Raw genomic sequence first — 18,870 nt, forward strand, 5'->3', positions numbered from 1 at the left:
AGATCTAATGCATGCCCTATGACAAACGTTCCGGAAGAATTACGAGTCTATGTTCATAAAGGATTGCATATGAGATAAAGGTAAGAGGTATTCCATAAATACGATAATGGTAATGATGAGCCTACGTTTAGAGATTATAAGCCTATCATACAATATATTTTTTTATGAAGTTCATGCTACGAATATGATATGATTCAACCGCGCCTAGATGGCCGGACATGTCACCGCTACGGCGGGCTGCTTATGGTTTCACCGTGCCTGAATGGCCGGACATGACCACCACTAGTGGGCTACGTATGAGTACACCGTGCCTAGAGGGCCGGACATGACCACCACTAGTGGGCGGCGTATGATGGTTACCCGGACGCGGGTTAATGATGAGGACATATGTGATATGATGAACGTGATATGATGATATATGTGATTTCATGGTATATGTGATATGATGAAAATGCACTTACTCTTAAAAGTTAAGCAGGTTATATCCTCATCTCATGTCTTATGATTTCTCTAATATGTTCATTTTATTCACGCCTTACATACTCAGTACAATGCTCGTACTGACGTCCTTTTCTTTGGACCCTGTGTTCATGCCCACAGGTAGACAGGGAGGCGACCCAGATTTATAGAAGCCGATAAACAGACTTTTGAGAGCACTCCATTATTCCGGAGGTTCCATTTATTTACTGTTTTGTGTATATATATGTTTTGGGCACGACGGGGTCCTGTCCCGTCCATATGTCTAGTACTCTAGTAGAGGCTCGTAGATACGTATGTGTGGGTAGTATGGTCTCCCGATGTCCTTATTGTATGTACATTATTTTGATAGCCGAAGGGCTTATGTATATAAAGGTAATTATGGTTCAAATGAAAAATGGTTTTCCTACGATTATGAGCATAAGAAATACGACTATACGCGGAATGAGTAATAGAACGAGTAGTGCTTGGTGGTTAGCCCCGGGTACTCATCATGGCCCTAGCCGGGTAGTGACAAAAGTGGTATCAGAGCAGTTAAGTCCTTGGAAGTGTCTACGAGCCGTGTCTAGTAGAGTCTTGTTTATGGTGTGTTGTGCGCCACATCTATAAACAGGAGGTTACAGAGCATTTAGGATGGTTACTCTTCTTTCATCTCTAAGATCGTGCGATAGAGCTAAGCCATAGAAAATGAGATTTCTTATACTAACCGTTGATTGCAGCAGAAGAACAGTATTGACAGAAGAAAGTGATTGATGACATTGAAAGTTACGGAGGTAAGCCCCTTCGTTGAGGCTACGTTATCGGAATTTGTATTTATATGATAATGGATTGGTTGTCATAGAGGTAAGTCGGTGTAAGTACAACAGTGGAATTGACTAAAGGTATCTCTTGATGATAAGTTCAGTTATAAACTTGTGAATTAAACAAATTGAATGAATTAGTACAAAGGTAAGAATCGGTACGAATGATGTATGTCGGGTAAGGTAAGAATATTAAGGTGTGATTGAGATGTAAAGCTGAAGAGCGAAAGGGAAAGTAAATAGGAAGGTATAACAAGGCAGATCGCTAAAGGATCAGGTACACCTCGAGGTGTGATATATGAGGTAAGTTTCGACATCTTTGTACTTTCACTTGAAATTGGGAGCCCTGTGTGGCTGAGGTATGTCATATGTATATATTAGCCCGGTGAGGCATTGTTGGTATTTGCTGCGTGCAGGTTTTGGATAGTAAGAAGTATAGAGGAAACCCTATCGAAATTTTCCTAGAATTTAAAGGAGATGAGTTAAATGTTGTTGAATTGATAGTAATGGTAATTAAAGATCGACATTAATATGGTAAAGAGAAATACTAGAGTAAATTAAGGAGACTGGTAGTACTAAAATATGACATAGAAGAGAATGGGTAACTCCAATAGAGTGTGATACTGAAGTATTGATTGGATGGATAAGCACAAGTAAAATACGACAAGTCTATTAGCAAAATAAAGTAACAACATCACGGAGACAGAGGTACGAATATGAAGGGTTATAACGAATGTGAATACATTGGTAAGATAACTTATGTGGTAAGTGTAATAGGGCTGATCAAAAAGAGTAACAGGTTAAGTATGCTTACTTCACGAGGTTTATTCTATTTTATAAGCGGGCTTGCGAATGAGATCAAGAAGTGGCCCTCTATAGAGTTGATTATGATTAGGGTATAATGAGAACGTAACAAGAACTGTAATACAAAGTATAGCGAGGAAACGACTAAAGATGTGACATGTTCTATATGAATAAAGAGTGAATGCAAGTGTGAAACCAACAAGCGAGCCATGGGGCAGTAGATGAGAAAGCTTATAAGACCTTGTTAGGGGAAAGTCCAGCATAGAGGTTCCTCAATGACAGAAATGATAGCAAGCAAAAGGAAAAAAAAAGTCAACTTGAAAAAGAAATCAGAGAAAAGTTACATGGAAAAGTAGTAACAGTTGGTGATTTGTATAATCGAGATCACGAGTGATATCTTTGGCTGGATGTAAAAGACCAAGACTACGGAAAGATGAATAACGAAATAGAATGATTGTTAGGAGAAGGATTAGCTTAATAAGGATGAGAGAGGATGGTCAAAATGAATAGAATCAGTTTTGGAAGCGAAGAGCGAATTGTATAGAGGTAATATATTCTAAAGGACAAAGCCTGTACTGAGTTAAGAATAGGATTCTTTGTGCGAGGAATAAAGGATTGATTATAAAAAGGGAGGTAATAAGATAAATTGAGGGGAAAAGAATGTAAAGGAATAAGTACGGGTATAGAAAGAAAAGGAAATATACGAAGTACGCGTGCTTAAGAAGTAGTCGTGTTATGATTTAAGGAAGATGCATCTCCTACGAATATCCTATACCAAGTTAGAACGAGTACAGTATGTGAAGTAATGAGTTGAAAAGAAAAAAGTGGCCATGAGTTATGAGTTTACCGTACGACGATAAAGCGATAGAGCAAAGCTATCATCAACGACAAATACAATATGATTATGATTGGTTTTGAAATCAATGTTGAGTGCAACACAAGAGTAAAAGAGTATGAGGCTTAAGGGGGTATTAGTTGCGCATGAGAGTTAGGCCCTGGATAAAAAACAAAGATGACGTTACAAGTGAACTTTGAGCACTGAAGAAGAGGGCAAGTGACATTGCATGGATGGTATGGATAACTAGACATACTACTATTGTGAGCATCCCTATGGGACAAAAGTTGTTAATTGGAATGGATTTAGACATTGACGCATAACTACCAGATGAGCTAAGTAAAATACATCCTTGTCCGGATTGCTATGTCAGTTGTATTACTTGATTACAAAACTGCAAGGTGAGTATGTTAAGACTTCACACATGAATTATCGTAGTTATAGATTATGGGAAACGACATGAATACGATGTAGTATAGTAAGGGATATATGAATTCAAGATTTGAAGGTGAGGCAACGAATTTGAGAATGGTACAAGTAAAACCCTTAAAGGGGGAAGCGAGTAAAGAGAATACAAGTGTAGAGATTGAAATGATGGACCCTAAGATGTGACAGATATAGACTCTAAAACAAAGAGGGAGAGTTGCGCAGAAATGAGTCTAACGACTAGTAAATAAACGAACACGAATTGAGCAGGCATCTGAGACTGTATTGGAAATCATTCGCGAAGACCTTGAACTACGTGACATCGAGAGCAAATAACTCAAGGGATATTGTAATAGATAGCGATGCTATATTTGAATAGAGGCAAAAGTACTAACGGTAGAGTCGTTGTTAATGATATTGCGATTTATAAGCGACAATTAAGAAAGGGACCTAAGGTTTTCTATAGTAGAACATAAGATATGATAATCAAGGGAAAAATAAAGTAAGGAAGAGATCACGACGAGATAAGTTACTACAGATAGACAAAAGAGTTTTGGTATGTATGACACCGAGCCTTATCGTGGCCGGGTATGCGAAAACCACCGAACCTTCGAGGTCGGGTATGCTATGGATATGAATATGGACACGAATATGTATACGGATATGGATACATGTATATGTATAGATATGTATGTACACGAATCACGCAAGAACGATTATGTAACTTGCAAGTACGTCGCCAATGAAACCACGTGGGTACTTAAAAAGAGGAGTAAAAGGTAAACAAGAATAGTGTGGTCATGATACTTCAGGTCAGTTGAAGGAAAATATATGGTGAATTGAGTTGGAATGTTGAGTTGGGATTATCGTTAAGGATAAATAGGACAATTACTCTGGATGTGATATAAGTATATGCTATATGTTTCCTACGATAGCCTTGAGGTGGGTTAGATTACTTACGAATTCTATAGGATCATTGAATAAAGGGGGTTTTACCAGAAGAATATTATGCCTTGGAACTTTCATTTTTGTATCATTGTGGTTATAGCGAATTTCCAACAGCTTACCAAAGGGTTATGAAATTCTTGAAAATTATGAAGTCTTGAATGACTCGACGAGGGACACCTACGACAAGACATCTCGGATTTAATTTATGTAGACTCTACAGATGTAAATCAATACCATTATCATGGTCATATGGAAGAAAGAAAGTGGGATAGATTTGCAAACCATGTAAGACTTAATATCATTATTGAGCAAGAAAAAGGATCGACGAGACGTAGAATTTCAAGTGAAAGATTAGGTATTCTTAAAAGTGTCGCCAATGAAGAGCGTTATGAGATTTGGCAAAAAGGGGAAGCTTAGTCCCCGATACATTAGGCTTTAAGAGATTGTGTGCAAAGTAGGCAAAGTGGCTTATGAATTAGATCTACCTCCTGATTTGGAGTCAGTTCACCCAATTTTCCGTGTCTCGATGCTTCGTAAATATGTTGGAGATCCTATTAGGATCGTGCCAGTAAATGATGTTCAAGTGATAGAAAAGTTGACTTATGAAGAGGTACCCATTGCCATATTCGATAGGAAAGTACGGAGGCTTCGAAATTAAGAAGTGGCCTCAGTTAAGGTCTTATGGCGAAATAACAACCGAGAAGAAATGACTTGGGAAGCAGAAGAAAGTATGAAATCCAAGTATCCGCACTTATTTCAGCCCCCGAAAGAGATCCAAGATGAAACATCAAGATTATGAGGTATATATGCTTTCTCTTTATGCATATGGGTCGTGTGCGGCCAAACTATATTGTTATTATGTTGTGCCCTGTGAGGCATTGTTACTATGGGCTGTTGTGACAGGATGGTAGTGCCATATTACAGGGGAAACTCTGGCGAAATTTTCGTAGAATTCCCGAGTGCTTAACATTCGATGACAAATGTTCTAAAAGGGGGAAAGAATGTTACACCTCAGAAAATTCCCTGTTGATGCACAATGAATAGATTAACGAAAGGCACGAAGTATACGGTATTGCAATAAGTGAGAAATGACATTTGATGACCCTAATTGAGATTCGCAAAGACATTCGGAGTAAGAGGAGAAAGTTTGCCAAGAGAGGGCAAGACATACGATGTGTATCGGAAAGGATTTACGAGTAGTAAGTTAATGATGAGTTAATAGTGTCTTGGAGAAGAATTATAACGTCCCTTACATCGTTAATGAGGTGTTAAACAAGTATCAAGAAGGTTCCATAAGGATTGTAGATCAACCGAAGTGACGAGAACAAGATCAGAGAAAAGACGGGTTACACGGACAATTATACGGTCCGTATAATGGTCCGCAAAATTGTCACAGTGAAGGTCTCTCACTGATGGCTTTATACGGTCACTTATACGGACCGTATAATGTGCCGTATAATGGTCACAGAAGTGAGATGTTGAAAGGGAGATTTCACGGTCACTTATACGGACCGTATAAGTTTATACGGACCGTATAAGTGTCCGTATATTTTCCCGACGGGTCAGATTTTAAGTTTTAAATAAAAGGACCCAAGTTCATTATTTTCATTTACCATCTTCTGATTTCTTCTCCATGACTCAAGAACTCTCTAAAACCTTCCACACTCTTCATCCAGAAGAACCCAAGAGAGATTGGTGATCAATTTCATCAAACCAACAAAATTAGGTATAAGGAACACATTAAAGTTCATCCAAGCCAATGAATTCCAATGGAAGTGAACTAGGGTTTTGGTGCAAAAGAAATATTTCCACTTAAGGCTCATTCCCATACTATTTAAGGTAATTTTTATGATCATTCCATGTTGTTTAAGATATTGAGAGATTGAAAGAATTAGTTTATGAAAGGAGATAGAAAATGGGTTATAAAGATGAGAATAATGAGATTTTGAGTAGTAGCTTGGGATGAGTCATGATTCTTGATATATGTGATTATGATTATGATTATGCTATAAATGATATTAAGGACATGGGATAAGCATTATATGTGAGAAAACATACTAGTATACTACGACCATGATCATGGGTGAATTGAAGTGAAATTGTGGAATGTGGGTAATGTAGATGAATGAAGATTGTTGGTTATAATGTTGTGAATGTTATTATAGAGGTTTGGGAGTTGATAGATGATATGGGGAAAGTCGTATAAATAAAGGAAATGCTGCCCAATTTTCTCTAGCTTTAGTAAGCACGTTCATATAATCGATTAGCTAATGTTAATGCGAATTCTCTTGAAGGTAGAAACATGAGCATTGAAGGAGAACAATCAAGTGATGGAATTCTTAAACGAACGAGGTATGTAAGGCTGGTCCTTTCTTTCTAAGGCATAACTCCTATGGCATGAATCCTCCTATCTTTCCATGATTTTTCTACATATCGGAAATTATGAGTCTACGATTATAAAGAGCTTCATACAAGATAAAGAAAAGAGATACGTTACGAGCATGACAATACTGATGATGAATCTAAGTCTAGAAGTCCTAAAGCTCATGTTATGACATTCCTACGAATCTACTGATCCTTATATGATTCCTATGATATTATTTTCCCTACCTCTCCATGACTTTTCATACATTCTAGGAACTATGAGTCAACTTTGATAAAGAGCTTCTTATGAGATATAGATGAGAAATATGTCATGAATATGATAATAATGATGATAAGTCTAAGCCTAGAGATTCTAAAGCAAGATATGATGTCCATGAAGTTAATGATCCTATTTACGATCCCTTGATCTTGTTTATTGTGTACACTCACCTTAAAATGTTAGTTCCTTCAAGGTGAGATATAATGAATATGATCTCCATAATGTAATCGGGGGTTCTCGACCTTATGTCACCCCAATATTGTCATAGATTGTCTATAAGCTCTAATGCATACCCTATGACAAACGTTCCGGAAGAATTACGAGTCTATGTTCTTAAAGGATTTCATATGAGATAAAGGTAAGAGGTGTTCCATAAATACGATAATGGTAATGATGAGCCTACGTTTAGAGATTATAAGCCTATCATACGATATTTCTTTTTATGAAGTTCATGCTACGAATATGATATGATTCCACCGCGCTTAGATGGCCGGACATGTCACCGCTACGGCGGGCTGCTTATGGTTCCACGTGATACCATCTAGGACGCAGGATGCCCGGACGCGGGACATATTTGGCAAAATGGATCGGAGCCGACGCCTCGGCAACATGATATGTTCTATTTTATGTATACATGAACAAGAAATGTTTTTCAAAGAAAGTTAAGCATGCATGGCATCCGCCCTAAGAGGCACTCATATGTACAGGTTACTATTTTATCTTACGATATACTCTATATTTCCTTTATGTTATTATTCATGAAATGTACCCCTCATATGTTATTATTCATGCCTTACATACTCGGTAAATTACTCGTACTGACGTCCCTTCTTGTGGACGCTGCGTTCATGCCCGCAGGATCAGGTAGCCAGTCGGACGATTCACAGCAGTAGGACCTCCCCTCAGCGGCAGTCGGTACGCTCCATTGACCCGGAGCTTCAGTCCGTTTTGTATGCCATCTTGTTACGTACATATATGGGTACGACAGGGCCTTTTCCTGTCCTTTCCACAGTTTGTATTCTATAGAGGTCTGTAGACAGTGATATGTAGTGGTGTTGTTATGCAGCCTTGTCGGCACTTAGTTTGTTGTACAATATATATGAAGCGGCCAATCGGCTTGCGCTGCTACTCTCACCATTTTTGTTTATATGTATGTGTAGGCCGTGAATTCCCGATACGGTGTCTTTTATGTTGATTGATCGGGAGACAGTACAACTCAGTTACAGATTGTATATGGGCCCAGGATAGTCAGTGAGAAGTAAATGCAAGCACGGGAGTGCTTGACCCGTAGTGGTTGGGCACTTGTCGCGGCTCATCGGTTTGGGTCATGACAAAAGTGGTATCAGAGCAGTTCGTCCTAAGGATTGTTTACAGACCATGTCTGGTAGAGTCCTGTTTATGGGTGTGAAGCCGGCCATACTTATAAACGGGAGGCTGCGGGGCATTTAGGAATCCTTGACCTTTCCTTCTATCTTAGATCGTGCGATAGAGCCAGAGTCTAGGAAAGATCGCTTCTGATCTTTTTTCCTGCAGGTAAGTACAGACTGATGAGAGATGAAGAGATCAACTTCAGATAGTGGGGGTGCTAAGAAGGCCCCTAGAGTATCTCCAGGACCCTAGGCTCCAGGACCGAGCAGGAGGAGCCTCAGTTATTCTATTGAGACTGATCCTTCGGAGGACCCAACGACGATTCCTCCAGAGGTTTTTGATTTCCAGGGAGGAAGACCCCTCTGAGGACAGTTATGACACAAATCCGTCTGAGTATTCGTCTGGGACACCGGAGGAGGAGATTCCCGAGGTCGTACCAGCTGCTCCTATGGTAGAGCACTACGTCAGACCAGCCTCCCAGGTGAGTGTTACGGATTACTCCAGCCCCCTATCCTGGCCGTCGGTAAACCAGGAGTTACCCAGTTATCTATATCCCTCGGATTCAGATGAGAGAGATGAAGAAGGCCAGACGAGCAGATGGTGGGTAGAAGATGATGAGGAGCACACTTCACCTTATAGTCCGCCAGATCAGACTAGAGACCGATTGGCTACAAGTATATGAGCCTTTATTGGAATTTTCTATGTATGTGTATTTGCTGTAAGATTATTACTTAATATCGGCGAGCGGAAATACAAGGGCTGATAACCAAGTATTTATAAGTAACGGCGATCAAGGTTTTTTCGCCACCAGTGGGAATCTGGAAATCTAGGATGAAAGGTAGTCATACACATAGGTGAAAGGTGAATATTGAGGATTGAAAAGGCCAAAATGGAAATTGTGTCGTCGAAAGAGTAAGAGATCCTTTCTAATTCGGAGGGAGAGGCATTATGAGAACATTTGGAATCTGTTAAGACTTCAACTTGCTCCAGATTATATGATGAAGGTCATGCGGCGATCATACCAGCATTAACGCACCAGATTTCATTAGAGTTTCAAGGTTAAGCGTGCTGGGGAGAGAGAAATGTTAGGATGGGTGACCCCCTGGGAAGTGTATTAAAAGTCCTATAAATTCAGACATAAGAGACAAATGAGAAGCTAGAGTATCCTAAGGGAAATTAGAGTATGCGGAGTGGACGAAAACCTTAAGAGGTCGCGTAGGACGTGGTAGACTAGACCAGTGAAGAGAAAGAAGGTGCATCACAGCTCTAGAACTAGGATGAGGTTAAGTAGCGTTTGGGAATACCTTGTAAGCGAGGCGTTAGAATATATATATATATATATATATATATATATATATATATATATATATATATATATATGAATGCGTATGATATCCCATATACGGCTGTATCAACGGGTAGGTGTATCCCAGCAACCGACGTTGTGGTATATTGAAGGCATTGATCGAACAGGGTAATAAAGTGCAAGTGACGGAAGAACGTTACCAGATAAGCTGATGTTACTTTCACTACAGGTTAGGCTTGGAAAGTTCTAATGCAACGACATCTGGAAAGGAGAGAAAGTGAATATATGGAAGGTAAGGAGATCAAAATATCAAAAGTAAGAAATATGAGTGAGTGGAGCCTCCAAGAGAGACGATGGGCAAAGCACGAGACTATTTAGGTAAAAATTCGAAGGTAGGTATGTGAAAGGGATAAAGTATTGTAGTATGGAACAAAAGAGAAATGTGTGGGGTTCGAGAACCGAATTCGATAAGTGGGGCTAAAAGGATAGTGACCACGACAAGGAATGTGAAGTAAGAGAAAGAATGATTAGGCCTTACAAAGATGCTAAGAGATTTCCAACTCTCGAAAGATATATTTATAAAGGGATAAATGTGTAGCCATATTGATATGGTTGCCTCGGACATGGAGAAGCTTTCCTAAAAAGATGACTTAAGAATAGAACGGATTTGCACATTTAAAAGAATGTCTCACGAACTTCAGGGTCGATACTGTAAATAACAAGAGGAGAAGGGCGCTCGGGAAGGAAGGAACCTAAGGAAGGTTAAGGATGAAAATTGGGAAGGTATACTAATGGGTTGATCGAGAAAAAAGGGGAGAGAATTTAGCAGCAAAGTAACTGGAAATATTTAACGATGAGAGTAAGAAGGATACTTTAACGAGTTGGCAGTAGGAAACTGATCAATCACCGAGATAAGAATGAGGATGATGGGGTGACCCATGTGATTAGAAGATTAATGATATGAGGCAAGAACTTCCGCAAAGACCGAGAGGTTCGATTATAAAGGAAATATAATGAAATGTAAGGATCGTGCATGGAAGAGAAGACAACCTGGCTATGACATCAGAAAGACGGATGAAGGCTCGATGAACGAGGATTGAGAGAGTGTACATTGTAAGAATTCCGTGCTAAGAGCAAGAAGTAGCAGGACATTCGGAAAACTTGGATGCACAGCTGCAACATAAACGCATAGTTAAGAAGAAGTATGAGTAAATAAGCTAAATGGGCGAAAGGACTAGTAGTGGATGGAAGGGTATGGAAATATTGACAAAAAGATGATATAGACATAAATGGAAGAAGAACTCAGGGTAAGAAATTTTAGATATGTTATAAGCAAAGTCGGGAAGAAAGACGAGGAGTAAGGTATAATCGAAGACTTCGTAAAAGGACGTGGTGAATCTCGATGTCTCCATTAACTTGTGGGTCCAAGACACCGTTAGTCATAAAGGACAGAGGTATGAAAAGACGAAAAAGAAGGCATCGAATTGGATACCCTTATGAGTATTCCAATTGAACACAAGAGTGTAACTAGCAAGAAGGGTAAATAAGGCAGACTATGTGATGACAGAACCCCGACCTTGAGAAGGTCGTGAAGGGCGGCAGATAATTACCGAAGACAATGGATATTCGAAAGCTATTGGTGTATTAGGACCTCCTTAATAAGGGGGGAAGAACATATTGGACTTGAAAGGAAGTATGACGTTCTCAAGCTCCAGAAGGAGAAATTTATTAGCTCGGGGCCAGAGTTCGAAACATATCGGCATATCAGGAAGATATCAGAAAGAAGCAGAAACGAACGGGAAATAAGTGTGCCATGAGGCAGACATAGAAAGAAAGTATGGAAGAAAACTCAAGGGAATGCTTCATGCCGACATGAGCTACGACATTTCTAGACCATGGTTTGAAACCCCCGTATCAGGCAAGAATTTCACCGTACCTACGTATGCAGCGACATGTCCTAAAGAGTAATAAAGAGGGCAAGAAAGGTTTTCAAGTCAAATTCATAAATATGACAGAGAGGACGGCGAATCCAAGAATGACAAAAAAAGGGATTTTAGTACCGGAAGGGATAACAATTGTAACAAACGCAACGAAGACTGGTAGTTTGGTAATTTTCTGAGGAAAGGAAGAACACTGCTCTTGTGGATGGAAATAAAAGAGTTCACCGGATATTAGAAAACACTTCATGGATCGCTAATTATACTGAACATGAGAGTATATGCTATGAAATTATATGAACCGTCAATGTGAAGCTATGCCCAACTACAATTGTAAAATGGCCACATCAGAAAGCCAATAAGGAATAACGACGGATGAAGCGACTACCGGTACAAGGAAATCGAAGCTATATATATTGCTGCAGCTCTATGTTTCTGGGTTTGTATCGCGAGATTTGGGAGCAGGAAGCTAACGAAAAAGTTGTGGCAGGAGCCCCAGGGATTTAACTTGAACTCGGATTATAAGTTTTCCATAAGTATAATGGTGCTGCGAAGGATAGTAAAGGGTGAAGAACCATTATGTATATACGTACTTTGGATCGATGGAAGTGGTCTTGGAAAGGAGCTGGGAGGAATAGTTTGAGGAACACGACCATTATGCCCACTAGCGACAAGGTCATGTTGGATACACTCAGAATGTAAGGGTAAGAGAGATGGTGACAAGGATGTAAGGACTAATGAAGCTGACCAATGAACTACAAGGAGTCAGTACAGTGTATATCCAAGACCAAAAGATATCAAAAAGAGTAGCCCGAGATGGTACCGAAGGGATAAACGCAGAAAGGGCACCGTACATGAGAAAGGTAGTGGGTCACTAACAAGGAAACAAGGAACGAGAAAAAGAGAAATACTTACGGGCCGATGAATAGTTATGGCACGATAAGTCAAGACTACAATAATGGAGACAAAATGAGAGCGAGATGCTAGTTAATTTCTGACCATGTACATGAAGACAAAAAAGTGAAAGAAGCTGACTGAAGGCAATGAAAGAGTTAAGGGAAGATGAGAAGAGACTGAACCAAGTTATAGTCTAAGCAAATGGTAATCGGACCCTAAGGGAAGAATGACGATTCTAAGGAATCAAATATGGTGTTGTGGGTTGGCAATACTGCAACATTCGAGGACGAATGTTTCTAAGGGGGGAAGGATGTTACACCCCGTAGTTTCTGTACGTTGAGATTCGTTAGGTATTAGCTATTCAATTGCAGACATCAGAGTTATTGTCGAGAAGATACAAGATCATAGGTGCTCGTCTTACGATTATAAGAGTCCGAGTTCGCGTAACAGGTTATAGGAGGATTGGAAAACCAGTGAGATAAGGAGATTAAGCTTCTGAGGCTTTGAAGGAAAGTTGGGCAAGGTTTGGTACGAAAATTTTGGTCTAACTGGAAGAAATAATATGTTTTTGTATATTAAGAGTTTTGAAGTGAAACAAAAAGTCTAAAGTGAAGTTCGGCAAGTATAGTTTCCAACGCAACAAACCGCTCCTCAATAGGACATTGGGGTAAGGAGATATGGATGTTACAAGTCGGGCTGGTAGACCAGGAAAATGGTCTGCGCGAAAGCGCCAGGGAGTGGCATGAACGCGCAGAAGGCCGAGGGATAATACAGCGCGAATGCGCCACCACGAGGTGCGAACGCGCTGAGAAATTTCGAGGCCCGGGTTCGGGACGAATTTTATATTACCAGAGTGTAATAATAATATATATATGACATTTGGAGACCATATAGTGTGAATTGGTTCATATGTCACTTGACGAAAAGCCTTGTTGCTGTAAGCTAAGTGCGGTCCACATGCCTGAGTTTTATAAAGGACATATGAAGAGATATATGAGTAATACATGGAAAGTTGAGCAAGTCCTAAGAAGGACCCTTAAGCCAAATATGGGCATAAGCCCTCCAAAAGGACGATTTAAGGAAACATTTTCGGATGATCTGATTTGGAGGGGCCAAAACGATATTATAGATTTGGAATTTGGAAAAACACCAATAATGAAAGTTGTAGATAATTGAAAGATCTTTCCAACCATAGTTCGTAGGCCCTCACACGATATCGAGATCAAGAGTTATGACCTTTTTACTGAACGAAGGCGCAGACAGAAAAAACTAAGCCTGCGCGAACGCGCTGAAGGAAAATTAAGTCGGTCCAGGTAGAACCCGAACCGCTATTTAAAGGGGGAGACCCCCTAATTTTCGACCAAACACACCCAAAACCTCCTCAAATATTACAGAAATTTCCCAAACCTTCCAACCATCAACTTTTTAGCACGAAACCAGGTATAATTCCCAAATCCCGGTCCAGACGGCGTATAGTTGCAACTACAAAATTGTGTATTAATGTGTTGTGGCTTAAGATGAAGGTGGGGGACTGAAGATATAGATTTCTTATCGAAAGAAAGGTATGAATCTCTTGTTATTAACATTAATCTTGGTTTATTTACGGAGAAGGAGTTGTTAAATTGTTGTAAATTAATTCTGTTGGTGGAAATATGGAACAAACACCATATGGGATATTCTATGGAATAATTTGATATGGGAAATGATGTTATTGATGTTGGTATTTTTATTGTTGTGTTGGTTGTTGAATTGAGAATTCGAGCTGGGCATATAAACAGGGGAGATGCTGCCCGATTCTCGGCAGAATATAAAATAGTTTGATTTTAAACTTGTAATAAGTGTGCGATAAAGAGGCTAACGTTAGTGTAAATCCTCTTAAATGTAGACTTACGAGCTCGGACGCATAAGCGTAGCCAATAGGAGGTTGAACAGGTATGTTAAGGCTTGCCCCTTTCTTTCAAAGGCATGAATCCTATGTTACAATTTCATAAATGCTTCCATAACCTCTTGTTTTCAAAAATTAAAAGCTTATGATTCCAAAGGCATGACTCCTTTCCTGATGGTCAATAAATGTCTTTCCAAACTGCCCGTATTTTCCAAACCAAAGGTCTATGATTATGTGAGCTCTTACGATAACAACGATGAACATGTTTTCACAACGATGATGATGATATCAAAGATGGGAACATTTTATATCATGTTATGATGATGATGATTTTATGGTTACACTGATAACGATGATTTGATGTTCAAGTGTTCCAAGCCCTTGGTTTCTATGTGAATATGAGCATGATGTACCATTTCTTGATCCTCGATTTTATTCATTGAATGACTCTATTTTTTTAAAGATTCCAAAGTATATGAATTGACGCCTTATGAGATTTATGATCTTATTCTATGTTTTCTCTTAATGCTATTCTTCATTGATAGTCTCACCTTATAATAATTGTTCCTTCAAGGTGAGACAAAGCGATGATGGTTATTCCATAATATAATCGGAGGTTACCGACCTTACGTCACTCCAATAGAGGCATAACTTTCCTTGGGCTCTCCTGCATGCTGCTTATATGATATATGTATATGATACATGTACATGATATATGCACATGATACATGAACATGATATATGTATATGTATATGGGAAAGAGGGCCAGAGCGCTATAGACGCGTAACCACCTGATCAGTTGGTATTATATGACATGATACCATCCCGGACGCAGGACATATGTGGCTAAATGGATCGGAGCCGACGCCTCGGCAACATGATATGTTCTATTTTATGTATACATGAACAAGAAATGTTTTTCAAAGAAAGTTAAGCATTCATGGCATCCGCCCTAAGAGGCACTCATATGTATTGGTTACTCTTTTATCTTACGATATACTCTATATTTCCTTTATGTTATTATTCATGCTATGTACCCCTCTTATGTTATTATTCATGCCTTACATACTCGGTACACTACTCGTACTGACGTTAATTTTATGGACGCTGCGTTCATGCCCGCAGGATTAGGTAGCCAGTCGGACGATTCACAGCAGTAGGACCTCCCCTCAGAGGCAGTCGGTACGCTCCATTGATCCGGAGTTTCAGTTCGTTTGGTATGCCATCTTGTTACGTATATATATGGGTACGGCAGGGACTTGTCCTATCCTTTTCACAGTTTGTATTCTATAGAGGTCTGTAGACAGTGATATGTAGTCGTGTTTTTATGCAGCCTCGTCGGCACTTATTTTGTTGTATAATTTATATGAAGCGGCCAATCGGCTTGCGCTGTTACTATCAGCATTTGTGTTTATATGTATGTGTTGGTGGTGAATTCCCGATACGGTGTCTTTTATGTTAATTGTTCGGGAGACAATACAGTTCAGTTCAGTTACAAATTGTATATGGGCCCAGGATAGTCAGTGAGGAGTAAATGCAAGCATGGGAGTTCTTGACCAGTAGTGGTCGGGCACTTGTCGCGGCTCATCGGTTTGGGTCGTGACACGTATGTGTGGGTAGTATGGTCTCACGATGTCCTCATTGTATGTACATTATTTTGATAGCCGAAGGGCTTATGTATATAAAGGTAATTATGTTTCAAATGAAAAATGGGTTTCCTACGATTATGAGCATAAGAAATACAACTGTACGCAGAATGAGTAATAAAATGAGTGGTGCTCGGTGGTTAGCCCTGGGTACTCGTCATGGCCCTAGCCGGGTCGTGACATCTATCCCCATATTATTAGAGAGTTATTAAAAGTTCTACAACATTCCAAAACCTTCCACACCATCAATAGAGAAGATCAAACATCAAAACCCCAAGATAATCCATGGAAGATGACTATCTTTGCTTCTAATCAATGTTGTGATGAACTTGGTCTTGGAAGGAGTTGAGTGAGGTGAAGTTTTTCTACTACAAGGTATTTTCTTCATCTTATTTATGTGATTGGGTTGGTTTAAAAGGTTAAGCAAGTCTTGGAGAGGAAAGAATCATAGTAGAGAAGTCACCAGTATTGAACTGAAGTTGATGGCCATGAGTTAAATTTGAAAGGAGATGTTGGATGGACTTAATATTAATTTGAATATAATTATTTGATTATAGTATTTTTGATAATATTATTATTGTTGTTTGGGAGTTGTTTTGGAATTTGGTGGAAGCCGATAAAATAGGGAACTGCTGCCCAAATTTCACTAGCTCGTTAATTACTCTAGCTTGAACTTAAGAGTGTTTTCAAGACTTAACGTTAGTATGAATCCTCTTGAATGTAGATTTGCGAGCTTGGGAGGAGAATGTTAAGTAGTTAAGGATACGAGAAGGTCTGTTAAGGCTAACCCCTTCTTTCTTCAGGCATGTTTCTTTTGTTGTGAACCTATACATAATATCCATAATGTCCCTATTCTTAGAAATGCTAGAAGTTTATGATTCTCAAGGTTTTTGTGATATTGTTGATAAATGTCCTCCACGATGATGATACCCTTACTAAAGATACCAAAACTTATAGTTCTTGATGTTCTCATGATATTATTGAGTTTGTTGCATGATTATTGATCCTATGCATTGTTGTTAATCTCATCTTATGATAGCTGTTCCTTCAAGGAGAGATATAGCGATGATGATGATTCCATAATGACACATCGGAGGTTTACCGACCTTACGTCACTCCGATAAGAGTTATAACTTTCATTTGGTTTTTCATGCATGCTCTATATATGTAGCTATTTTCTCACATGGAGCCGCGCTATAGTCAGTCGGGTACGACACGTAGATGTGCACACCACTGCAGTTGGTATGTTACGATGTTACCCCGTACGCGGGATGATATGATATATGGATCGAGTTCCACGTTTCGCAACACTAACACTTATATTATATATTTATGTATGAAAATGTTTTTTTAAAAGGATAAGCATGCATGACATCCGCCTTAAGAGGAATTCAGAGGTACAAATTGATCTCTTCATCCTATGCTATCTTCCTATCTTTATTGTTTTGTTACTCATGCCTTACATACTCGCTACATTTTTCGTAATAACGTCCTTTTGTCTGTGGACGCTGCGTTCATGCCCGCAGGTAGATAGGGAGATGGATCAGACCCCTAGGTTACATTATCAACGATTGCATAGGAGCGCTCCATTTGCTTCGAAGCTGCAGTTTAGTGGTATTATTCTTTTGTGTATATATGGGCATGGCAGGATCCTGTCCCTTCTTTATGATGTTAATGAGTTAGCCATGTGGCCCACCTAGATATGATTATGAGATGGATGTTAGAAGGTGCTCTGTAAGTCATCTCCGGGTGCCCGTCGTGGCCCTCTGGTTGGGCCGTGACAAAATTGATATCAGAGCAGTTTGTCCTAGGGTGTTTGTATGAGCCGTGTCCAGCAGAGTCTTGTTTATGGGTGTGAAGCACGCCATACTTAGAAACAGGAGACTGTGGGGCATTTAGGAAGGATTGACCTTTCTTTGTCATCTTAGATCGTGCGATAGAGCCATGTTATAAGGGTTCCCTTTTTCCTAACCGTGTGTTATGATTTCAGCGATGCTTGTGAAGGGAAAAGCTACAGCGGCACAAAAAGGCAAGTCAGCGGTAGGTAGGAGGACTGAAGGTGTACCGCCTACAGATGTGGAGGAGGGCGAGTCTCATAATAAGGTTCTATCTCGGTTCTCTCACACTCTGCCCGCTCTAGAGGAGCATAGAGGAGTTCTAGCTCCAGCACCTCCAGTTCCTCCATCGGATGCCTCAGGATAGGAGATGAGGGAGGCCATTTAGTTGCTAACCCAGTTAGTAGACGCTTAGGCCCAGCGACAGGGTACGGGTCATGGGATAGAGCTGTCAGCGCCAAAGTTCTTGATTTTATTAACTTAGTCCCTCCAGAATTCTTTGGGTCAAAGCCAGACGAGGACCCACAGAACTTTATAGATGAGATGTTGAGGACATTATGGGTAATGCATACTTCAGATGCTGAGTCGGTAGAGTTAGCCCCTTATAGATTGCGAGATGTGGCTATTCATTGGTATAGTACTTGGGTGTCTTCTAGAGGAATAAATTCACCTCCACCTATATCGCAGGAGTTTGTACATGCTTTTCTCTGACATTATTTGCCGCCAGAGGTTCGATGGGCCAGATCTGATAGATTCCTAAACCTTAGACAGAGGAACATGAGTGCTCGGGAGTATAGACTTTATTTTAATTCTTTGGCTAAGTATGCTCCAACTATGGTAGCTGATATAGGAGATCGAGTTCATTGATTTGTGAATGGATTGGGACCCCATTTGATTGATGATTGTTTGGCGGCCTTACTTCAGGAAGGTATGAATATTTTTCGCATTTAGGTCCATGCCCATAATCTGCAGGAGTGAGAGCAGTAGCGGAGGAGTGAGCGTGAGTATGATAGGGGCTATAGTAAGAGGGCCAGATCCTCAGGTGCTGTTAGTAAGTTCAT

This window comes from Lycium barbarum, chromosome 4, assembly GCF_019175385.1.
Source record: "Lycium barbarum isolate Lr01 chromosome 4, ASM1917538v2, whole genome shotgun sequence".
Lineage (NCBI taxonomy): Eukaryota > Viridiplantae > Streptophyta > Magnoliopsida > Solanales > Solanaceae > Lycium > Lycium barbarum.